Genomic DNA, 26,738 nt, shown 5'->3' on the forward strand with positions numbered 1-26,738 from the left:
GGCTTATCTAACTTTAAAAGGACATATAGAAAAAAACCACCGGATAAGATCCCTCCGGCAGATGCTACCCGAACACCATGCCGCCACGCAGAAGCCAAACGACAACCCCGCGGCACCGTACTTGCACTTGTTGTTTGCTACAACCTAGACACCTAATAATGCTGTGCTTCTGTTTGTTCGGACTCCTTATTATAGGAGCAGGGGTCTTTGTATGTCCAAACTCTGTACCTTTTGTTAACCTAGGACAAAATGTTTGGATCACCTGGGCGAACCAGACTGGCCAAGAAGCCCTTTTTGCTTGTCCATGGCCACCCCATCGGATCCCTTTAAAACATGTCTTATTGGCTATCCTTATTTACACCCCAATGGTTTTCATGGGCATTTACGTAATATTACGTTTCTTAAAAAGTTACTTATTTAAGAAAAAGGGGGGAGGTGTGGGGATGTATCATCCCTACGCCAACCTGATGAAAAGTTCCATGAGGAGGTAAGGGTCACGATGGGACACTTGCCAGGTAAACAAATCATGGCCTTATGTAAGGAACAGTTGAACCAATCGGTGTGGGGCTATACATGTGATAAACACATGATTCTCCTTCTTGTCCAATCCGTAGATGTGTTATTATAGCCTAATTGTGTTATGTAATGTTGAGAAAAACTATAAAAGAAAGCTTGCAATAAACAGAATTTGGATTCAGCCTGCAACCACAGTGGTCGTGTGCTTTATCTGCTCCGCATGGAACCCCACAGAGATATACACAGCTTTCTGCCCCAAGTTAGGATTTCCACACACACTGGTTTAGACAAAACAAGTTTATTAACTACAAAAGATAGATTTTAAGGGATTATAAGTGATAGCTAACAGATCAAAGCAGATTACCTAGCAAATAAACAAAACCGCAATCTGAGCTTAACACACTAGATAGGTAGAATATAAATTAGTAAATTCTCACCTGAGTGATAAACAGGCTGGCAGATTCTTAAGGCACAAGTTGCCTTGGCTTTCCCAGGTTTTCATACACAAGCTAAAATCCCGCTAGCCTGGGACCATCACTTCCCACAGTTCATTCCTTGCCCCTCAGGTGTTTCCAGGTGTGTTGTTGTAGGGAAAGTGAGGTCCCATCATGATGTCATTGTCCCCTTTTTATATTTTCTTCCCACTTGCTGGAAAGCTTTTATTGTGACCTGGGTCAAACAGTTCCCATTGTGTAGTGCTATCTCTGAGAGGTTTCTATTGTACACAGTTCCTGGGGTAATCCTTGTGCTTCTGTGCATTTCCTCAATAAGCCATTAACATTGTTTGGTCTTTTTATTGTTGTACCTGAAAGGCTGGTTGTGGGTGTTTTCAACCTCACAACATGTTTCAGTAACCTATACATAGCCAAATTTCATAACTTCGCATACGACAATAGCACATACAATCCAACCAGATGTTAATATTTAGTAGATCAAGACTTTTAGAGTGATACCTCACAAGGCATACTTTGTACAAAACATATCCTAATTACATGACAGTGGTGAATATTGGGGTGCCAGGGTGTCATAGCACTTACTAGGCATTCTTAGTAATTGTTCTGATGCTATACAAAAAGCTTTTGTTAAAACAAGCAGTCTTATATGTTCCAATCAGAGCAAGAGGGAGCTTAAAAACATAAGAGTTAAATTTTTAGGCCATGTCTACACTATCACTTACGTCAGCAAAATGGATGTCACTCAAGGGTATGAAAAAATACACCCCTGAGTGACACAAGTTTTGCCAGCATAAATGGTAGTGTGCACAGGGTTATGTCAGTGGGAATGCTTCTCCTGCTGACATAACTACCACTGCTCATTGGAGCATTTAATTATGTTGATGGGAGAGCTATCTCCCATTGGCATGGAGTGGCTACACAAGAGCTCTTACAGCAGCACAGCTGCATCGGTACAGCTGGGCTGCTGTAAGGTCTCTAGTGTAGACATAGCCCTAGTAGACTCCGTGGCTGATGGATGCAGGTCAAAGAGATGTGTCTGCTGTCAAAGTTTGTCCCAATACCTGTACTATGTTGGCTACAGGTGGGTATTAAATTGGCTTTTACTTATTAGGGAAACCCTCAGAGTAGACTTTGGTCCAGATGGTCCACTGTGGACTATTTTATGGTTCTAGAGGGGAAGCTGAGTAGAAAATATTTGTCACCCCTCAGGTTCAGAGTTTACAGAATTTACGTTTAGCTACTAGCTAGATGTTTTAAATTTGAGTACAGAATAGAAGCAGAGCTCAGTGAGGTGAGAGTTTGTAGATTATCTGATTTCTCTGGAATCATGGGGGAAGAATAGTACCCTACAGAGAGCCTTATAGAGATCTAGGGAATAGATATTTTATATGCTGAGCTCAATACCTTTACCACTGGGGATATGGGCTACAGCTATCCTATCTCACCAAGAGACCAATCAACTAACCCAACCCAAGAACTGTGATTCTGCTAGCTGGAAGGAAGTCTAGACATTTTTTTGCTGACCAGACTGAAGGTTTGGAAGAGAAAGAAGTGATGCTCCGGTTCTTCTCAGGGTCTGAAGAAATGTAAGTGCACACTCTACATTTTAAGGTCAACCTCTAGAGACTGAGAAATAATCTCTGAAAGTTAAAGGGATAGAATGTCTGTGCTAAATTACAGAAGTATAAATGTTATATTGAAACATATGTAACAGCAGCGAAGTGGTAGAGGTCTACATAAGGAACTATTTAATAGCTTTTGTTTAAAGTTATTCAGAAGTGTTTAAATAAAGTTTACAATTTTTATTTTTTTGTATTAAATGTTTGTAAACTAAGCAATTATGTGGTGATCTCTCTTTGAAGCCGTTACTAATACCTGCATTTAGAGTTTTGAATACAATAGCTTGGGGTGGAACTCTGTAATGCTTTCTGAAAAAATAGAATTATTGGCCTGTGCTTCAACAAAGAGCTAAATTCAGGTTAAGGAAAGGAGAGTGTGATATTGGTTGTACATAACTTACCCCCTCACCCTGTTACTGAAAGGACACCTAAATAAACATGAAGTGCTGCTGCTACTACTACTCTACTACTAATCAAAGGGATTGATCCTGCACATGTCAGTAACTTTATTATATATCAGTAACTTTATTCATCTGAGGAACTCCAATAGGACCATTCATTTCAATAAATGTTGACAAGATCAAGGCCTTTATGAAGGCAAGAAATGACAAGATATCTGCTGGATATGATTTGTGAACGTGTATATATGGAATGATGCATGGCTTTGGTTCCCTTCCACATTCCACACTGCATGTAAAGTTGTGTATGGAATGAGGCAAAGCCTGAAGGAGCTCTTGCTCATTCCATCTATCCACTGTGTGCATTCACTGCTCAGAATTGTGCACTTCAAGAGGCAGGATTCCACAGCAATGAAATATTGTTGTGGAATCTTTCACAAATGTTTTCTCCCAACTGTTTATCAAACACATTAATTAACAAAACATCTAACACTTCAGAGCTTTAATGGACTGTATACAAATAATTTCCTCCTTGATCACTTTTATCTTCCTTGGTATTTGGGATGTCATAATGCATAGATTTACCTAATGTGAATTTCTATTGTTTTGAGAAAATAATAAAAAACCTTCCTTTCAAGTCTTCTGTATTCATCATAAAGAAAAAAGGGTCACAAATCTGATTTATTTTCTTAATTTGCATGTTCCCTTTAACAACATATTTAATTATCTTTAATAAAGAAGATTTAGTTTGATTCAGATTCTTATACCTTACAGAAGGCTCCATGATTACTTGAATTTTTAAGGTTAAAAGAAGTCTTTATTTCATACCTTTATTAATTATAGAGATGGCAAAAAAATGCACAAAATATTTTTCCTACTTTGCTGGTCACCTTTAAAATTAAATTTAACCCTAGCCTCCCCCCTACTTGATATTTTGCCCACGGGTTTATTGTCATTTAATAATTTCCTGTCCCGCTCACAGTGTGCTTATACAAGCCAAATGACTTAATATTTCAAGTCTTTGAGACACACAGTATCCATTGCTGTACAGTAACTCCTCACTTAACGTTGCAAAAAATGTTCCTGAAAAATGTGACTTTAAGCGAAACAATGTTAAGCGAATCCAATTTCCCCATAAGAATTAATGTAAATGGGGGAGGGGGGATAAGGTTCCAGGGGGGGAATTTTTTTTGCCAGACAAGGCTGTATATGTGTTTGTGTGTGTAACACATACAAGTTTTAAACAAACAATTTAATACTGTACATAGCAATGATGATTGTGAAGCTTGGTTGAGGTGGTGAACTCAGACGGTGGGACATTTTCCAGGGAATGCCTTACTGCTAAATGATGAACTAGCAATTGGCTGAGCCCTCAAGGGTTAACTCATTGTTGTTAATGTAGCCTCACACTCTACAAGGCAGCACGAATGGAGGGAGGGGAGACAGCATGGCAGAGAGAGACAGAGACATACACAGTGTGTATGAGAGAGAGAGAGATGCGGATTTCCGCTTTAAGTACACTGCCTTGTCAAGTTAATCAGCTAGCTGAGATGCAGCTGCTGCCAGGAAGCTCCCTCTGTCCTGAGCCCTGTCGTGTGTCCCCCCACTCTATGCAGATGGGGTAAGCGGGGGGCAGGAGCAGGGGGAGGGGGACACCCTGACATTAGCCCCCATCTCATCCCGCACAGCAAGCATGAGGCTCCTGGGAGCAGCTCTAAGGCAGAGGGGGGAAGGACAGCTGAACTGCCAGCAATTGATAGCCTGCTGGGCGGCTGCTGCAGAGGAAACTTAGGGGAGTGGGGAGCTCATAGGGAGGCTGCCGGTCCACCCTGGTTCCAAGCCCCCACCAGCTAGCTGCAACGGGCTGCTCTTCCTGCAAGCAGTGGACAAAGCAGGCGGCTGCCAAATGACGTTATAAGGGAACATTGCACAACTTTAAACGAGCATGTTCCCTAATTGATCAGCCATGAAACAACGTTAACCGGGACGACTTTAAGTGAGGAGTTACTGTACTAAACTTCCAATATATTACTTCTGTAGTGCTCCCTTGGGGCCTGCAAACCATACATGGGAAAGGATGAAAACAGGGTTAAGATATATCCTGTTAGTCGTCATCTTAGTGTACGTGCAATGTGCCTCAGGTGGTATGTGACCAGGATTCATCATTGAATGTGGTCCACTGATTGGATCATTAGCTTTCCCAGCCCAGGCCAGGTACTGATGGGGGCATGACATGAATGCTGATCCATGCCCCCTGATAGTCAAAGTATAAGGCATTGGTTTCTGTATAAAACTCTGTGTCATATTCCTCTCTCTTGTCATATGAGCCTATGGGACACATCTGTACCTTGTGCATTCATGCAAATACAGTTCCAGCCAAGATAGTCCCATGAAACCTATTCTAGGAGTGTTAGCTATTTTCAGAAATTATTAAGCAAAGAAACAAAAACAAGCAAGGAAAGCAAATCAGAACTGTTCGTTTGTAACTTACCAATAATTCAGCAGTAGAAGAACACTTTCTTTCCTGGCAATGTTACTTGGTACAGTGCCAGCACCCACCCACAGTTATATAACTAAGTCAGTGAAAACCATGCACTTTGCAGTTGTGCCTGTCACTGTACAGTGCAGTCATTTTTCATTTAACTGATCTATATCATTTTTCTTTAGTCAATCTTTTCACTGCAGCCTTCTTTTAAAAATTAGCCAGGTCATGCGTAAGTTTGAAACTATGTCTCTGAACAGAGCTAGCTGGGCACTGGCATAGCGTGCTGTGGTTCTCTCCCAATATCTCCTGCTGAAGCAATTCCAGTGTGTATACATAACTAAATAAGCATTGGACTAAAGACATGAACTTGGAGCTCTCCCTTCCCTACTGAGGGCATTCATCACTAGGCTATAGCATCATGGTCAGGCTCACTCTCTGGCCCAATGACTATTCAATTATTTTTGTACAAAGTGGAACAGCTTCAACAAGAGAAAGTGACCAAAAAAAAGGACCCAAATTAGGCTGACCTATAGCCCGGGGTTGGGGTAGTCTCTGGCAATGTAAGTGATCCAAGTTTAAATCCCTGAGTCGATGACTATTTGTGTATACAGAGTGAAATAGCTTCAGGAGAAAAGATTGAGATCCCTTCCTCCCTTCCCTCAACATACACACCAGAGTATCCCATAGTGTGGTGACTACAGCACTCTCCTGCAATTTGTGAGACCCCCATTAAAATCCCTGTTCCACATCAGACAGAACTAAGTCTGGGTCTCCCGCATCTTATGTGAGTTCCCTAACCAGTAGGTTAAAGGTTATAAGGGAGGCTCCTGCTTCTCATTTGTGAATTGTTCCTAAGTCCTGGTTGTATTTTTAATTTTATTTATTTTACCAAAACTATTTGGTAAATTTATATCAAATTCACAAATAGTTTTGGGTCAACCAAAATTGTATTTTTCAGGGAATAAACTATATGTCTGTTTTTTTTTTAAACCCAGCTCCATTTTTAATAATGTCAAGGAAAGTCAGTGTATGAGAGCTTTGTTAATAAAAGCACCATATTCCAGCATATGTTCTGCACAGCTCTGAAATGATTTTTTTTTAAGTAATAAAAATTAAATGCACAACCTTAACTCAGACCTGAAGTACTCAGCTCTTGAAGCATGTAAATCTGGCTTTGAGACATGCCAGTTTAAAATAAATACAGATAATAGATAAGATTAAATGGTGTTTTGAAGAGGTCGCAAATAGGTTTGGGGTTTTTTTAAGCAAAAGTAGAAGTTTGTTTCTTGAGAATGTGTGAAATGGTGCAAAAAAGTGTAGAAAACTGTATGGATGTTTAAAGCATATGAAGATACTTCAGAGGCTGAGAAATCATTGTCAGAATGTATATACTTAGAAAAATTATATGGTGATAATTAAAGTAGTTTATGTTGATTTTGAAAAACTGGAAGCATGGACTGAGTGACATTGGTTTGTACTGGAAGAGAAAGTTGTGATTGTGTGTGTGTGTGTGTGTGTGTGTGTTGTGCAATCGCAAAGTTGGCAGTATGTGGATAGGTCGGATTCTTAACATTACCTTAAATAATGACTTCCTAGACTTTTAGGCCCCAGTCCTGCAAACACACATTTGCTTAACTCTGTGCACATGAGTAACCCGTTGACTTCAAAGTTAATCATGTGTTCAAGTGGTTGTAGAATCAGAGCCTTACACCCAGATCCACAAGAGTATTTAGGCTCCAGCCTTCAGAGATTTGAATGGAAGTGATAATTCTAGGTCTTATTGATTATGTTGAATGGAAATATGCTTGAGCAACCTTAATTTTAAATTAACAGCTTCTTTTGTGGGAGCTACATAAAAACTGATTGCCTCTTAGAATATCTAAAATGTATTTTAGACGGAGTGATTTGGTTTTTCTAGGCATTATTAGTCTTATAATTATCACTGGAAAATGCATAAAATTATAGAAAGGATTTTGGTTTTAACTGAAATACCAATTAATTGGCTTCTAGCTGATAATGGATGCAGTTAATCTTTTGAGTTATGCCTAATGATCTTATTTGGCTTTTTGAAGACAATCTGATGTCTCAATAGGCACATTTAGAGATATTTTTAGTTGCAGTAAATTATTTTTAAAAATAATGAGGCTAGCAACAAGGACATCTCTAGTCAAATCATGTGATTCCAAGATGAGAACATGTTTCCTGGCAGTTGCAAGTTGATATTTTTTTCAAGGAACACAGTCTTCCATCTTCAGCCTAGAATTATCCATCTGATATCAAAAGAAGCCGCATCAATAATCAGAGTTCAAGGACAATCAAAGAAATTAGAGTTGAGAAAGTCCTAGGCCCTGATCTTGCAAATACTTATGTATGTGCTTAACTTTATACACTGAGTACTCTCACTGAAATCAACGGGACTGCTCAGAGTGCATAAAATTAAGCATATGCATCGCTTTTTGCAGAATCAGGGGCCATCTGGGTTAAATGAACAATCCTTCTACTACAAGTGCGGGATTGTTCCCCATATTTCCCACTCCCTAATGACATTAGCAATGAGGCTTCCACTCTGTCACATGAAACTATTCCACTGTTGAATAGTATTCACCATTAGAATTTCCCTTCCCTTTCATTAGTGTTCCCAATTAGAATTGGTTCATTTCACTTTTCCTTCCACTGCTTAATTTCATGGACCTCCCTTCAGCTATTTGTAAACTTTATTGGCTTCTTAGTACTGCCCCCATTTTAATAAGGACACAACCCTCCAATTCTCTCATTTTTTGATTTTTTTTCCCTGTACTATCTTTTCTTGGTTATTTTCCAACTTATTAACTGTTCAATTAAACTAACAACTCCAGTTCAAAAAAGATTCATTTTTAAAGCAAATACCTTTAAAGCAGTCTTCACTTCAATCCTACATTCTATTCTGCCTCGCTTTTGCTAAAATCTTGCCCTGAGTTAAAATCATGCATTGATTCTAATGAGAGTTTCCAGTGCTAGGCACCTCTGAAAATCAGGCCATCTTCATTTAGTTCACAAATGTGGATTTAGGAGCTTAACTTTAGGCCTGAAGCTTTGCACATTTTGGTCTTCTTGTAGAGACAGAGGCACAAACCTTGTCTTTATCATTTGAAATCTTGCCCTGAAAAAAAGAAGACTTATGTGCCAGAGCTCTGGAATAGTATCTACTCTATAATCAGGTTTGTCTAAGCTATTGCCATTTTTGTCTACTAAGCTCTCTGGACTAGATTTTTAGGCATTAGAGATTTACAAGCAGCCTCCAACTAAATTTCAAAGTATTTTTTTTTTAAATCAGCCTTCAAGTGGTAAACCTCATGCTCAATGTGAATTGCTGAGAATAGCTGACTTGTGTGGTATACATTTCTACATTTTGTCTTACCTGGTGGATCACAGCTAACCTACCCAGTGTATTTAGCTTGTATTACAGTTTTTTATTTATAATTGAGATATTTCCTTATACTGAATTAGAAAAATCATAAGGACTAAATTCAGTCCAGTGTCTATAAAATCACAGAGGGTTTGAATATAATTGTCAGATGATCAAACATAAGCTATTGGATTTGTGACTAAATTCTTCTTATATTTAAAAGAGGGTTCTCTCATATGAAATCTTGATTCAGAGCTCCAAGCACTTGATTCAAAAGCTACTGAAGCTCATAGTCTTTCCATTGATTCTCAATGGGCTTTGGATCATTCCCTAAATGAACATGTTCTATATATCTCCATACATAATCCATATATCCATGTAATATGTTATAGGCCTAGCGTGGATGAAGTGTGCTTGAGGTGAGTTCCGTGTTGACAACCAAAGCAAGAATTTGAGGTTTTAAGCAGTCAAGAGCTGTTTGTGAAAAATAACTTTGTTATGAGAAAGATATAGAAATACCAGATAAGGAAATAACATTGGGGGCATTGCCATGACAATGTACCTGTTGCAATGTATCTGCTGCAGTTGTAAACAAGAACTGGGAAAAGAGGAACATCTTGGGCCTGGGACTGCTTCTAAACATCTTGGGTTTTGGCAGTTTGCCCAGACCTGTCTCTTTGAAATTACCGAGACAATTGATGATGTGACGGAGTGGCTTATAAAACATGTTCAATACACTCAAACTTTGGAGTCGTTCGTGGACCCAGAGCCCTTTTTGGATTAAGAAGTGGTAATGCTGGCTCCCTGCATCTTGTGATCGGACTGAAAGTCGACTGGTCATCGGGACTTCAATTCTGATCTTTAGACTATGGTGTAGTGTGCTAGGGTTATGAACGTGGAGTGAGTGGTTTATTTTGTAAACAATAAAGAGTATTTGTGGATTATATACCAACACTGTGTCCAGTATCTGCCTCATCCCCTATCTCGTAGGGAGACTCCTGCTGCGGGTCTAGCAAACAGGGAAGCAATCATTTAAAACTGACCTAGGTAATTATCTTAATCAGTAAGCTGAGTTATTTATGGAAGCTGCTTGTGAGACAGATGCAGCTGCAGTTCAAAGAACTCTGATTTAATCTCATCACTTACTGGATATATTGCTGATGCAACGGCAAGCCAGTAAAGACAGCTTTAAGAGACAAACTTGAAACAATATCCAGCAGCACAAAGCTTGTTTAATTGCTCCATCTCTAAAATGGGAAAATATCTGCTACAAACTGGAAGCATTAGATTTATTCCATTCTTTATACAGCCACAATGCTGTTTACTCACCGGCAAGTAGCTTTCTACTAGTCTAGTTTGGGGCATTTTTGATTATAGAGGTTACTATGTCACCGCCTAGAAGTGGGTAAACTGTTAAATACTGATTTAATCACAGTGCCTTAAGCAATGTGCTTAGAAAAGAGTCACAGATTTTCATTATACCAAGGACTATATTCATTTCATTGAATCTGATCATTCTAGGCCTTACCAAAGGCAGAAAGATTCATCTGCATAAGGAGTGAAACAAAACTGTGCATAAGGAGTGAAACAATCTCACATTACACTGTGTCCACACCCCTGAGTTTCACTACTTTTGAACAAAAGAACTCAAAGTCTGCAAGTAAATGTCAAACTATCCAATATGTGCACAGCTGAAACCTTAATTTCCTGCCATGGAGGCAGAAGTTTCAATGAAGTCAGCCCAGGTTCACAAATCTGGACAGCGTTTACACCAGCTGAGGAGCTACTCCTGAAAGCGTCAGAGGTCCCTTGAAGTCATTAAACTTATGACAATTTATACCAGTTAAGAATCTGCTCGTCAGGCCTGAAATATAACCTAAAACTAAAGCAGGTAAATTTCACCTGCGGACAATTATCTTTTACATTAGCAAGTTGTGTGCTATATTTGGTTTTAGGTTCACTACATGATTTTCTGTCTATGCTGTCTTTGTGTCCCCAGCACCATAGTATCCAAAATGTTTTTAACTCAGAAAATAGATTCTACCACATCAGTGGTCACATTTGTTAACAAAAACAGGAACTGCTAACCAGTCATTTACATAATCCGTTACTACATAATTTTGCTCTTAAAATTTAGCACAAGACTTTTTTTAATGAAAATTTTGAAAAACCCTGAATGTTATTTGAAGTGTAATGTTTTGCTATTGTAGCTACTGTCACATGGTTTGCAGCAGTATGTAAAAGGGGATTCAACTAGATTGCTGGATTTGACCATTGTATATCTGGATGGATGCAATTTAGACTTGCTGATGCAGGACAAACCTTCTGTACAAGGCACACACACACCAGAACCATTTCCTCTGAGTTGTGGCAAAAACAGGAAGAGGAAAACCTGAGTTAATAAAAAGCAAAATTAGTTCTGGTTCAGCTATACAATAAGACTACATTCATACTAATCTGAGATATTGATGAACTATTAAACAAACTGAAAAATATGCTAGATTGGTCTAACTGCTATAAATATAAACTGAGCTGTTGCTACTGGAGGTGTGTGAATGGTTCATAAAGAAACTAAAGCCAATTCAAAAGCCCAGAGTTCGGTACATTTGTTACGTGAACCTTAGCCCGCATTCAGACAAACATTCTGGAACTGGGCTGATAGGGTATTAAGAATAGGACAGTGCAGACACTACCACTTGGAAGGGAAGTACCACTCCTACTTTTACTGTTTCCTCTCCCGATCCCGTCCCTGTCCACTAGGGCTTCAAAGGATGCTGAAAGACTGCTTCCCCTAGCAGGGTCTTCAGGTATGGACCAACATCATCCAGTTCATAATGGGTCCTCTGTGTTGGGGACAGGATTTGATTATCACTGCAGAAGGCATCAGGAACTGGGAAAATATTTCTGCTGCAGCATCTACTAAATTGATACAATGGTACACCATTAGTGTGAGAAGGAAAGTGATGTATTTGTATTACAGTAGAATTTATATGCCCCAAATGAGATTGTGCTACATATACACGTAGTAATAGACAGTCCCTGCCCTGAAGAGCTTACATTCTAAATACACAAGACAGATAAGGGGAAGATTGGTGAGTGATAGAATATAAGAACTGGGTTTGGGGCTTTGAGTTCCTCCATAGTGAGGCATCTGGGTGTTGAATGAAAACAAAAAACACAATACGGATTATTTGTTCCCTGTCAGGTGCCAGTACAAACTATATAAAAATTAAAGACATCAGATATTCAAAGAACTACTAGGAATTTCTCATTTATTATATTCCAAATAGGAAACAAACACTGGTGAAGGTTAGACTTGGTATACTTATGGATCACTTCAGGGACCTGGCAGAAGAAGTGAAATTGGGCAACATAGGTGAGCTCAGCTCATCAGTACCAAGTAAAAGTGAAGAAAGCAAAACACTGATACATAGTTCTTCACACATGATGAATTGTACGTGAACTCGAAGCTATTAAGCAAGTCATGCATTTTATTTAAAAAAAATACTGGAGACCAAATAATGCAGGAGCAGCTGATGTAGACAGAAAGGTTTTGGATTGTTTTGTCTGATGAGAACCTATTTGGATTAAATAAGTCTCTGCATATACAGAAGAGATACTAACTTGTTATATGCAAAACAAGCAAGATTTTAAATTAAGTAGTAGGAGAGAAGAAAAGAGCTTTTGTTTAATTAGAATAATCAGGTGTGTACTTCCAAGGCAGTAGATGGAATTGATCTGAACCAAAAGATGAAAATTAAGAATATCCTTGGGTTATGATACAACAATGAAAAATACAGGGGAAAACAACAATATGCATGTGCTACAGACCAGAAGAGCTGAGAGAAGAGCAAGGGAAGAAAATTACAGAACCACCTCCCAAAGTACCTGGACTTGGAGAATATGTTTAGCTGTATTGTCTGTCCAAAATAGATATTCACTGTAGCTACAGCTTTATGATCCAGAAAAGCCATCTTGGATATACTTATTGACAGAATGTGAGAATAATATGGAAGCTTAAAATTAGTGACAATGTGCTACTTTAATTCAGCATAGGAAGGAACCGTATCACAGAATGCAGATGTTCAAGCAGATTTTAGGAAAGCAAGTTGGGGAATTAAGAAATCTAGCAAGTATGGTGTAAAATCTTGCTGCAAATCTTTTTAAATGCAGCAGTAGTTAATCAAAAAGTTTAAGGGAAAAACCTTATTTTTTAGATTCTTCAATGAAAAATTGAAAACCTGTAATGATACTGTATTGCTACCAAACGAAGGAACGAGCTCTTTTGGTTGGAATTTGCTGAAATTCTACCCATCTGTGAACTAAACTAGGCACAGGGATCTTGTGGTTTTAAAATTTATTCTTCAAAATAGATAACACTTCTCTTTATTTCTTCCAATAACTGAATTAAACTCCCCTTATCCCAATAATTCATTGCAGGCTATTTTTGTAGTATTGTCTGTCCCTACCACATCATGCTGTTTTTACAGAAAAAACCCACCACTTATGTTGTGCTTCTTTAGTGATGACCTGACGCCATACCACCTTGTGCAATATAAGCCAGAAAGATTTCACAAATTAAGACGGGATGGGTTAGGCCAGGTCAATACTTACAGGGAAGATCTCAAATGAACAACTTGTTGCTGCAGAAAGTGAAGTTGGTTCTTCTGTCCTTGTCACTACTGAACAATACCTCAGCGTCATGAGAGAGAACACTTTGCTGATGTCTTTTAAAGGAGACAAAACTGAGTTGACCACCTTTAATTGAAAATCCCACTGGGCTTTTCATAATAATATCTTAACAGCTGATGTTTCAGGTCAAATTCCATCGCAGGCAGTTGCATTCTGCCAGCCTAAAGTCTTGTGTAGTGTTGCTGTGGACTGTCAAACAACCACTGCATTGCTTCTTAGAGGCGGCTGTATTTCGTGGTGAGTGAAGTGATCTCTCCTTCACAGACGTGCTGTGAGGCCTTCATGTAGTGTTTGGCTTGGCATATAGTGCTCTGTTAATGGAAGATTCCATAAAAATGCAACATAATGTTCTTCTGAGTATGTGTCAGTGTGGATTCCACTGTCGATGGACAAGTCCCTCATGCTTGCAAGACTGGATTGATTTTTTTTTATTAGCAGTGTCCATCAGGGCCTCACGTTTGCCCTGTGCCCTCTCATGCTCCCATATGAGCACATAAAGGACAGGGCAGACACAACCTGTGGCAGCAAGTCAGAATTTAGCTGCTGTCCAACCCACTAGATCTTAGCTCAGGTTAAACACCTTCAAAAATCATCAGAACCCTTATTCTTTTAATTTAGTCACCTTATTCTGTTCTAGTGCTTTTTGGATCAACTATAGCAGATCACTCCTCCCTGTACAGACCCACCCGCAGAAAGACTTAGAAATGTTGCACTCTGAATCTGCAGGTATGAAACCTTGTCCTTCCTGTGATAGACTAATTTCTTTAAAAGATGGGCACAGATGATGAGTGTTCTGCTTGGGAGAATCCCATCTCTCATACAAGCTCGATCTGCCTCTTCTTCACTGAGAGGACCCACAAGCCAAAGATGAAAGACTGAAGCTCAACCTTCTGGAGCAATCATGAAAGTGGAACTGGATCCAGAAGAACTGAGCTCAAAGATCTTTCTTATAGTCAAGCCCACATCCTCCAGTGCTCCATCCCTAAGGCAGATGACTTAAACTCTGTGGAGAAAATGGCACTTGAAAAAATGACTATGTTCCCTAGGGATCCACACTCCTCCACCCTACTGAAAAGTGCACCACTCAAACCATCATATCAGCAGAGGCAGCATACATTGTCTCACCGTAGACAGACTGACTACCAGAATAAGAAATGCCCAACATACAATAGAGGGTGACAACCTTCCTCAGCATTGCCCCACAGTCTGTCCTATTGACACATCAGCAGATTTGACAGGATGATCAAGAGCCGCACTCAAACCAGTCCACAGAGTTTGATATTCAGAAGCTGCCTCACCCCATTTCTCTGGACATGGGCTCCTGTGACATCAGACACATGAGTGTCTGAGATCACCGCTCATGCTATCCCATCCAATTCTGCTCTTTACTCCTTAAACATCCCCCTTACCCATCCCTTTTCAGGGACCCTGCTCACTTGAACCTTTTGCAAACAAAAAAGGCCTCATTACTTGATCTAAGAGCCAAAGAGGAGGTCCTTTGGGAAAACAGAAAGAGGATTCTACTCCCCATAATTCCTTATTCCAAAGGAAGAAGGTCTCCATCCTATTCGAGACCTGAGGAGACTCAAATTCATACACCACCTCAGGTTCAGGAAGATAATGCTTGCCTCCATCATTCCAGATCCAGACTGGCTTGCATCTCTTGACTTGCAGGATGCATACTTCCACATAGCCATCCACCAGGCTCACAGGAAGTACCTCAGGTTCACAATGGGGCCTGACCATTATCAATTCAGGGTTCTGCCCATCTGACTCTCCATGGCACTAAAAATATTCACCCCATTCCTGGCTGTAGTAGCGGTACATCTGAGGAAACAAGGAATCTACATCTACCCATATGTAGGCAACTGGCTGACCACAGGCAGGTCTCAATGAGATCAAAATAACTTTCGATCATATCCTTTCCCTATTTTCTCATTTGGGACCCTTAGTGAACTCTACTTGACTCCAATTTGCCAAAAGGTTTTTCTGCCACAGGACAGATTCCAGTCCCCTCAGTTGGTAGTACATGACATACAGATAAGCCTGGCAACAACAATGTGTATGTGTCTGGGGCTCCTAGGCTACCTGTCTGCATATACATATGTGATGCTGCTTGCCAGACTTCACCTGCGGCTTTATAAAGGGTAAACTCATAAATTGTTCGCCCTCTATAACACAGAGAGATATGAACAGCTCTTTGCCCCCACCCCGGTATTTATTAATTAAAAAGTTATTTTATTAAATACAAAAAGTAGGATTTAAATGGTTCCAAATGATGACAGACAGAACAAAGTGAATTACCAAGCAAAATAAAATAAAACACACAAGTCTATGCCTAATACAATAAGAAAACTGAATACAGATAAAACCTCACCCTCAGACGTGTTCCAGTAAGCTTCCTTTTACAGACTAGTCTCCTTCTAGTCAGGGTCCAGCAATCACTCACACCCCCTGTAGTTACTGTCCTTTGTCCCAGTTTCTTTCAGGTATCCTTTGGGGAGGAGAGGCTATCTCTTCAGCCAGCTGAAGACAAAATGGAGGGATCTCCCAGGGGGTTAAATAGACTCTCTCTTGTGGGTGGACATCCCTCCCTCCCCCTGTGTAGAATCCGAGCTACAAGATGGAGTTTTGGAGTCACGTGGGCAAGTCACATGTCCATGCATGACTCAGAACTTACCAGTAGCAGCCACTGTTTACATGCTACCTTGAACATCCTCAAGTGTTCTTATGTGGATTGGAGCCTTCCAAGATCCATTGTCCGTTAAGGTTTCTTGATTGGGCATTTAACTGGAAAATTCCTTTCTAAAGAAGCTGCCCAAATGCCTTACTAAGGATACTTAAAATCAAACAAGTATACAGCCAATATTCATAACTTCAAATACAAAAATGACACATACATACAAATAGGATGAATATATTCAGTAGATCATAACCTTTGCAGAGATGTTACATGGCATATGTAGCATAAAACATATTCTAGTTATGTCATATATACATTCATAAGCATATTTCCATAAAGAGTTATGGGGTGCAATGTCACAAGATAGCCCCAGATGCTTGTGCTCACTGCTTTTAGAGAAATTTGGGATGAAATGTGACTATGAGATGGTTTGGATACAAAGCATGGCTGCTCACTGCCCTGCTATTAGATTATCTACATTTCTGAATTAAACAATACATATTAGGGGCTGATTCACAATGATTTTTCCCCTTTAGCAACTAAATTGTGCTGTAATGTATGAAGAATTAACTATATAATTCATGTTCCTTTACAAAGAATGGTTAGTTACCCCACAGTAACTATGATTCTTTGAGATGTAGTCACTGTGGATCCTTCTCAAAGTGTGCCTGTACCTCATGCATGAGAGACTGCCTGCAACCATCCCCCAGTTCCTTGCAATTGGAAGCCTGTGGAGCTGAGGACTCTGAAAAAGCAGGAATGGAGGATGAGTTGTGGGATCCACACTGACTACATCATCTTTAAGATCAACAGCTACTGTAGGGTAAGTAACCATTCTTTCTTGTTCAAGTATGTGTCAGTGTGTGGATCCCATTGTAGGTGACTGGCAAGCTGTGCCCTTCTCAGGAGGGGAGTCTTGGCTTCATAAGTTAATCAGAGATTGAAACACAGCTCTTCTGAAAATGGCATCTGCTCCGACAGCTATGTTGGATGTATAACAAAGATCAGTGGGCTGATCTCCATGACTGCCGTACAGATCTCAGAGATTGGCTCTAGACTCCGCCAAATTGCAAGCTGCTTATAGAATCATAGGATATCGGGGTTGGAAGGGACCTCAGGAGGTCTTCTAGTCCGACGCCCTGCTCAAAGCAACTAAATCATCCCAGCCAGGGCTTTGTCAAGACTGACCTTAATAACCTCTAAGGAAGGAGATTCCATCACCTCCCTAGATAACCCATTCCAGTGCTTCACCACCCTCCTAGTGAAAAAGTTTTTCCTAATATCCAACCTAAACCTCCCCCACTGCAACTTGAGACCATTGCTCCTTGTTCTGTCATCTGCCACCACTGAGAACAGTCTAGATCCATCCTCTTTGGAACCCCTTTCAGGTAGTTGAAAGCAGCTATAAAATCCCCTCTCATTCTTCTCTTCTGCAGACTAAACAATCCCAGTTCTCTCAGCCTCTCCTCATAAGTCATGTGCTCCAGCCCCCTAATCATTTTTGTTGCCTTCCGCTGGACTCTTTCCAATTTTTCCACATCCTTCTTGTAGTGTGGGGCCCAAGTTTGCAAGTTAAATGAGCTCAGATGGATCAGTCATGACTCAAGATCACCCCACTCTGAACTGCTTCTCAGATTTCTTGCCACTACTTTGCTAAAATACAATTATACTTAATTAAATTCTGAAAATATGCAACAGGGCTGCCCTATTACCGTTGGTTTATTTATAAAAATATATATATTTCTGTTGTAATTTATTACAGCCATTAAGAATTAATCCCGAGGAGAAACCAACACAATTCCATAAGAAAGTTCTTCAAATATGACAGTATAAAAAGAATATCTGTCAAGTTGCAGAACTAGAGTGATATTTAATCATGTCAAGGAATCATGTCACCAACTTGGAAAGGCATTTTCAAATACACCACCCTGAGGAGTATGCTGCACTTTCTTCAGAAAAAATAACCACAACATGCATGCAGTCCTGATTAACCTACAACCAAGGAGACTGCTACAACACAGGTGTAGTGAGGGGATGTGGCCTTCCTCCCAGACAGATGGGAGGACAGCTGGGACTGTTCCCTGGTTGGCAGAGCCAGGACACCCATGCCCACCCACCGGAAGCAGAGGGGCAGGACAGGAACCAGAAATGTAAAAGGGGGGGCCCTCCAGCTCAGTTGGAGAAGAGCCGCCGGAGGAGAAGGACCTCTCCCACCTGCTGCTGGAGCTTGTACCTGATGGTGGCTGCTATAGCACCAGAGATCCGGAAGGACTGCTGGAGCTGCTGGTCCCTGGAGACGCCAAAGAGCTGTTGGGGCTGCCACTAGCTGTTTACCCTAGTGAGACGAAATACAGCTCCAGGACCCAGGTACTCCCTGAATGAGAGTGTAGGAAGTAGCCCAAAGAAGCCAAATATAGTTTGGCTGCATTGCATTCGGCCAGCATGTTGCAGCCAGATTCCCCGCTGACTCAGTGGCAGACCAGTCCGCCATTGTTAGGGCCCTGGGCTGCGACCCAGTGAGTTGGGTGGTTCCGGGTACCCCTACCCCTGTCACCTCCCCTCTCCCCCCACCCCCCCGGGGGTGGCAGGCTTCCCACTCTAGGCCAAGAAGCCTGCATTTGTCAGTGGTCCACCACAGCCAGGACCTCCTGTTTGCTGCCCCACCCTGCTGGAGGGCTTGGGCTTATAGAATTTGCTGCTCTGTCCTGACTACAGGCCAGAGTGCACTCACCATTTGGGGCCCCGCTGTGCCTGAGGGCCTGGGTTACTGACTGTGCTACTCTGCTGAGTGACAGAGGCTCTGGTGCTAATTCCCCCCCCCCCCCCCAGCCTTCCTCCTAGAAGGACCAGGAGGGACAGGCACAAGAAGTTACTTTGGACTCCATGTTCATAACTAAGACAATTACATTAACAATTGATGAAACTACCTTACTGGATGCTTGCCTAGAATTAGTCACTGTAAATGGAAGGCTTTAGAATTTCACAAAACTGTTGATCTTGTTCTGGAAGGCCTGGGGATGAAATTTACACTGGATGCTAAAAACGTATGAGGCAAACATAGCAGCCACCATTCAGGAAGGGATCAAAAAAGAAATCAAGACTAATTTAATTGAAAGTGGATTGTGCCACATGATTTGGCTGATTTCTATAGGTATTAATATTCAATATATTATTGCAGGACACATTGCTCTTTGGACTCTAGCAAAGAAACACTTTTGAATATTTAAAATCAATGATTCTTAAAGTTGTTGGCATCTAAACAAGCAATCCAAGGCATATATATTGTATCACAATGCATAATGCAGCAAACATAGTGAAAGGAGAGAAGTTAACAGCTGAGGACCAGAAAACTGAAGAAGCAGAACAAAAAAAATTCAGCATGAGGGGAAAACACAATTTACTCTGGGAATGCTGATCAAGAAGACTGTGGACCAAGATCAAAATTATCTGATTCATATGGTTGAAGAAGCTGGATATAGTATATCTGCTGAGGCCATGGGTGTAATATTAAAGGGAGTTCACTGTTGTGCCCATGCACTGCAACTTGCAGGTGAAGACTCTACAATCTCTGACATGAAGCTGATATATCTATAAAAAAAAACACTGAGAAACCAAATGATATTGGTAGTCATTAGAAAATTAAAATACCCAATCTTAGATTGTCCTACCAGATAGCATTCATCTTATGACATGCTTGAGCAACTCTTGGAGCTCAGAGATTTCTGCCAGGACATGGCCACTTCAAACCATAAGCTTCAACTAACAAAGCAAATGGAGTGCCATAGAAGGCATCACAATTTCACTGAAGCCTGCTAAAGTGAAACAATATTCTGGCCATGGGTGGTGATTGAGGTGCTTGGTTAAAATGCCCACTGGAAACATCAAAAATCTCTTTTTACTGAATCCTTCTGTCTTCAATGAAAGAGTATGAAAAAAAATCTGTTTGAAAATACCACTATTCTCTCCTGTATATACCTTGATCCTAAATATCAACTGCTACTGCCAGAAGAGCACAAAGTCAAGGCAAAATTTCATTTAATCAAAATGTGGATGAAAATGGAAATGCTTCAGTCAGAAGACAAAAATAATGATGTGATAAAATCAATGTCAGACACGTCTGAAATTGAAAGATCGGATGATGATTTAGAACAACTTCTTAAAGCTTGTGACATGCTCAAAAAGAAAGAGCTGTCTGGATGAAAAAGTCCAAAAAAAAAGGATTGGGCCACGTCTCACTAAAAACAAATTAAACTACTGGGAACCTCATAAAAATGTCATGCCTGACCTGTCCCAACTAGCAAAAGTTGTATTGGCAGCTACAGCAACACAAATGAGTGTTGAAAAAGCATTGTCAGGGCTCAAATTTATCCTTTCACATAGAGGTCTAAATATTAGAAGATGTTATCTTAATTCACTCAGACAAATTGTTCTTAAAAAATGTGTTTATTGGCAACACTAGGAAAATTTACAAGGTTAATGTTAAAAAATAAATGGTCAAAATATCAAAATAGTTTCAATGTTAATTTTCAATTATCTTTTTTTAAATTTACTTCCACTAAGATTGAAATTTGACTTGAATCAATCCTAACTGGTAACTCAACTCTGTTTTGTTTTGTTTTTTTGAGCCAGAACTGAACCTGAACACAATGAAAGGAACTGAACATAACCCCATACCAAGCCAATGTAAATATTGATTCCACTCTCTGATCTGGTACTTGAGTCTAATAAATAGAGTAAAATTACAATACACTACAACATAAAGTTGAATATGGAATTGGAATGGAGGCAGAATATTTGTTGCACTTAATTTTCAGTGACAGTTCTTCCACAGTGTACTTAAACTGATATGATACAGGGAATATAAAAGCAAACCTAACCCTTGTTGTTACATGTTGTTTTAGATGGAGAGTTGCCATCTAATTACAGTGTACACACTGAAGAATAGAATGTATGGCTGAATCAGTGTGGTGTGGGGAAAAAAAACTGAGCATGTTAAATTTAGTTTCAAGTGACAATTCCAAAGTGCTTAAATATTTGGTATGATGAAGCTAATACAGTACAGTAATGGAATATGAATGATAGTTACAGATCATATGCTTTCTTAAATCATTGGCAGAATTGCAGACTGGCAACTGGTTCAATATCCCTACTCCTGAGCATCACAGGTACAGATGGTACATTTAATGTATTTTTTTCCCTCTTGGATGGGGACAAAGAGTTCCTGTCAGCTGTACAACTGATTACACTTTTTGGAGAGGAAATGCGTTAAGACCCTCCTTTGTGTAGAGGAACCAAGGGACTGAAGACCCAATCGTATCTCAGAAAAAGTACAGGAACCTTGTAGTCAAATCTCTCATACCTTAATGCCCTCACCTGATAAACAAGTTTGAGCAGGCCTTTAGGTACTAAAGAGCACCTTCTTCAGAGGGTCTCCTTTGTTTAATAGAAAAGGACACTACAAAACATAAGTGTACCCTTCAGTAAGCTATTCCACTGTGAAAACTTCTGCCTTGGGCTTAGTAAGTCTGACATTTTGGCCCTTTAGCCACAGAGTGCACTCAGGCTGAATTCCTTGTCTGGAGCTTGGGCCTCTGTGGAGTGTCCTGCTGGATTCAACTCCCCTCCTGACAGTGTGTCGCTCTTTGCTGAATATGTTTCTAGTACCTCCCTGGGACATCTCACACCGAGTTTGGTCTCTTGGGTTGCTCCTATCCCTTCCATGGGAGCACTTTTTCACTGGGACTGCTACTTTGTCTGTCAGTCCCTTCTACCTGAGAGTAGTTTCCTGGCAGCCTGGGCTTCCTGCCACAGTTTGGGAGATCCCTTTGTTGAAACCAACCTTTCCTGAATGCCTGCCTTCTGTAGCTATCCCTGAGGGAATCGCCTATGTCTAAGAGCACCTTGTAGGCTCCCTGCTGTGATGAGTTCCCTGTCTCCAGGAGTGCACCATCTAGGCTCCCTGCTCTAGAATTACCCCTTCCAGGTTCCCTGATCTGGAGACCATTCCTGATTAGCCCTGCTGAGAGCTCCGCTCCCCAGAAGCTTCTTGTCTCCATGGGAGTGCCCCCCTTAACTAGCCCCAGCTAACTTTTTTATTAGGGCCAGTGCTATTTTACCAATTAACCATTAAGTGGCCACTCACCTCAGGTGGACCTTCAGAATGCAGTCATGAGCAGGCTTGGCCCTGATTCCCCTTAAAGGGCAGTAACAGTGTAACAAACCTATCATAACAGCTAATTTGCTAATCAGGAGGAAAAATGCCTTTAAAAGCTAGAATGTCAGGCTTAGTGAACATAGACTGGGATTTACACTGAACAATTACTTCTTCATTTTACCTTTTTTCATTTCTCATGATGTAAAAGCATTTTCCTGTAAGCAATTCCTCAGGAATAAAACTTTGAGGAAGCGGACCTTGGGGGCACTTTGAATTAATGGATTCACTCTATAAATGCACAGTATAGCTACAGGAAAATTTATCTTAGTATATTTCCACATAAGTTTTCTTCTGTGGACTTTCCCACTAGAGATATTACAATGGGTCTTACTCCTGCTTGTAGTTCTTTGGAAACAGAATCAGACCTGTCAGTCATGGCAGCCACACCCAAAGCCTCACCCAGTTTGGGATACTTCCAAAGCTTTTTTATAAAGCCAATTCCTTTAAACTTTAGTCTAAAGTAGGAAGAATTTAGCCAGAAAATTAACTTCACATTTCACCACAACTACATAAAATTAGTACTTGAAAAGAATAGGGAGGAGTGTGACCCTTTAAGCCTCTCTCAGAACTATAATTCTTGTGCCAGGGGGTTGGATCTGTGGAATTTCCAGGTAGAAGAAAAGAAGTTTTGAGATAAGTGAAGATAAATGTTCCTGTTGTTCACAGGGAATTCCATAGACCCTTGCAATGCTATGTCCAATTGTAGTGTGTCACTAGGGAAGTGAAACAAAGGATGACTGAGAAGATATAAAAAACAAAAAAACTACATTATACTATTATTTATTATGATAGGGCCTAAGGACTAACCAAGAATGGGGCTCCATTATTCTAGACACTGTACAACATAGTAGTAAACTGCCCCTGCCCCCAAACAGCTTACAGTCTGTTAGATACTCCTGGATGGATTCTGCACCAAAAAATTAAAAATTCTGCATACAATATCTTAAAATTCTGCACATTTTATTTGTCAAAACACTATATAATCATACCAGTTTCAATTATTTTGGTAATTTATTTCAAAATACCTTTCAGCAAGTATGTCTGTAACAATACAGACACACAAATTTCCCTAGGAATAGAGAATTAAACAAACACCTACTAAAGCCCAGTTCCTACTTCTCAGCCTCTCCCCCACGCCGAGCCTAGCTGAGGGGAAAGACACTCATACCCCTTCCTTCCCAGAGCCCAGCCATGCCCCCGCAGCCCAGACACTCACCCTCCCCTGGTATTACTGTGTCCCATTGATTATCCTCATTCCACCAAGTTTCTGTGATGTCTATTTTATCTATAGCGTCATTTAATACAAGGCACTGTAGCTCACCCATCTTATTATTTAAACTTCTAGCATTGGTATATAAGCATTTTAAAAACTTGTCACTTTTTAACTGTCTGCCATTACATGATGTAATTGAATGGGACTTCTTTTTTTTTGACTGTTTCTCATCAGATCCTACCTATTTTATCATCTTCCATCCTCCTCTTCCTAGGACATAGAGAATCTCCATTAATAGATCCTCCCCTAAGGGATGTGTCTGTCAGAAACACGTGCTCCTCTGCACCTGTCGGCTTTCCTCCAGCCCTTAGTTTAAAAACTGCTCTATGACCTTTTTAATTTTAAGTGCCAGCAATCTGGTTCCATTTTGGTTTAGGTGGAGCCCATCCTTCCTGTATAGGCTCCCCTTTCCCAAAAGTGTCCTCAGTTCCTAATAAACCTAAACCCCTCCTCCCTACACTATCATCTCATCCACACATTGAGACCCTGCAGTTCTGCCTGTCTGTCCTGCGTGTGGAACTGGAAGCATTTCAGAGAACGTTACCATGGAGGTCCTGGACTTCAATCTCTTACCTAGCAGTCTTTTGCCTACCAGGACCTCTCTCCTATCCTTCCCTATGACATTGGTACCTACATATACCACAACAACTGGCTCCTCCACATCCCGGCTTAACCAGGAGATCTTCAATATTCAAAAATCAAAAAGGAGTCATACAAAAAGTGGAAACTAGGATAAATTACAAATTATGAATATAAACAAATAACACGTTTGACAAAATTAGAAAGGCCAAGGCACAAAACAAGATCAATCTAGCTAGAGTCATAAAGGGTAAAAAGAAAACATTCTACAAATACATTAGAAGCAAGTGGAAGACCAAGGACAGGGTAGGCCTGTTACTCACTGAGGGGGGAAAAATAATAACAGAAAATGTGGAAATGGCAGAGGTGCTTAATGGGTTGCTTGTTTTGGTTTTCACCGAGAAGGTTGGTGGTGATTGGATATCTAACATAGTTAATGCCAGTGATAATGAGGTGGGATCAGAGGCTAAAATAGGGAAAGAACAAGTTAAAAAAATCACTTAGACAAGTTAGATGTCTTCAAGTCACCAGGGTCTGATGAAATACATCCTAGAATACTCAAGGAGTTGACTGAGGAGATATCTAAGCAAATTATCTTTGAAAAGTCATGGAAGACGGGACAGATTCCAGAAAACTGGAAAATGGCACTATATTTGCCCATCTATACAAAGGGAAATGACAACCTGGGGAATTACAGACCAATCAGTTTAAGTTCAGTACCCAGAAAGAAAATGGAGCAAATAATTAATCAATTTGCAAACACCTAGAAGATAATAAGATAATGAGTAACAGTCAGCATGGATTTGTCAAGAACACATCATATCAAACCAACCTGATAGCTTTCTTTGAGAGGGTAACAAGCTTTGTAGATAGGGGGAAGTGGTAGACTTGATATATCTTGACTTTATTAGAGCTTTTGATACTGTCTCACATGACCTTCTCATAAACAAACTAGGGAAATGCAACCTAGATGGAGCTACTATAAGGTGGGTGCATAACTGGCTGGAAAACCATTCACAGTAGTTCACAGTCATGCTGGAAGTGCATAACAAGTGGGGTCCCACCGGGATCAGTTCTGGGTCTGGTTCTGTTCAATATCTTCATCAATTGATTAGATAATAGCATAGAGAGTACACTTACAAAGTTTGCGGATGATACCAAGCTGGGAGGGGTTGCAAGTACTTTAGGAGATAGGATTATAATTCAAAATGATCTAGACAAACTGGAGAAGTGGTCTGAAGTAAATAGGATGAAATTCAACAAGGACAAATGCAAAGTACTCCACTTAGGAAAGAACAATCAGAATCACACATACAAAATGGGAACTGACTGTGTATGAAGGAATACTGCGGAAAGGAATCTGGGGATCATAGTGGACCATAAGCTAAATATGAGTCAACAGTGTAACACAGTTGCAAACAAAAGCGAACATCTTTCTGGGGTGTATTAGCAGGAGTGTTGTAAGCAAGACACGTGAAGTAATCTTTTCGCTCTACTCCACACTTATTAGGCCTGAACTGGAGCATTTTGTCCAGTTCTGGGCGCCACATTTCAGGACAGATGTGGACAAAGTGGAGAAAGTCCAGGGAGGAGCAACAAAAATGATTAAAGGTCTAGAAAATAGGACCCATGAGGAAAGATTGAGGAAATTGGTTTTGTTTAGTCTGGAGAAGAGAAGACTGAGAGGGGACATGATAACAGTTTTCAAGTACATAAATTAAAGTTTAAGTGCACAGAGTTTCCTGCGCATTGCCTCCTCCTTCCTTCAAGGCGTGCTGAGAACTGCAGCTGCTGGGAACCCTCCTGTTTCTTCCTGCTCCCCTTGGCCTTGTCTTCTATTTGCAAGCTGGGCTCTGTTGGGTCCAGCGGCCCCTAGTGGCAGCCAACATCTGTGCAGCCTCATCTCTGTGGGGAAAAAAGGAAATTCTGCACGCCCAACATTAATTTTTGCAAAATTCTACATTGTGCTGCGGTGCAGAATTCCCCCAGGAGTAGTTAGACAAAACAGTGGGTGGAAAGGCGTAAAACACAAAAGCAGAGTGATCAGTGCAGTGTCAAATAGCATGTTAGTGCCATAAGTTTTATGTTATTTGAGTGGGTTTAGTTAGGAGGGAATGAGCTAAAACTGAAGGAAGGGGGAACTCTAAAGATAAAGGAGCTGAGGGGGACAGAGAAGAGGAGAAGAGGGTAAGAAAGGAAGATATGGAGTGAAGTTGAAGTGAAGAGACTGTGAGGGCGGAAGGATTGGAGGAAACAGTGGGCAGAGAAAAATCTACTCCAAATTGTAGAAAAGTCTGTGTCCCCACTTTAGCTGTTCCTGCCAGCTGGAGTCTCTTGCTGGCTCCTTCCTGAAGTTATTTCCCCCCTCACACACACATGAATCCTAGTGCCCCCGCAGGAGGACATCCTCTGCATAGTTCTGGTGTTAGAGAGGGGAGG

General features: G+C 40.5%; 1 protein-coding gene across 18 annotated transcripts in view; it reads right to left on the reverse strand.

Annotated features, from left to right (window-relative positions):
* The window catches only part of ZNF518B (zinc finger protein 518B), a 429,620-nt gene that overhangs the window by 301,476 nt on the left and 101,406 nt on the right, over nt 1–26,738 (reverse strand). For 2 of the 18 annotated variants that reach the window (XR_010601568.1, XR_010601565.1), the window contains one exon: nt 23,249–26,204. The exons of 14 other annotated variants lie outside the window; for them this stretch is intronic. The gene's annotated coding sequence lies outside the window, so the exon portion shown is untranslated. Of the gene's footprint in view, nt 1–9,230; nt 11,778–23,248; nt 26,205–26,738 lie in introns of those variants that run through there. 2 more of the 18 variants (XR_010601564.1, XR_509007.4) reach the window with 2 other exon arrangements.

Source organism: Chrysemys picta, chromosome 5, assembly GCF_011386835.1.
Source record: "Chrysemys picta bellii isolate R12L10 chromosome 5, ASM1138683v2, whole genome shotgun sequence".
Lineage (NCBI taxonomy): Eukaryota > Metazoa > Chordata > Testudines > Emydidae > Chrysemys > Chrysemys picta.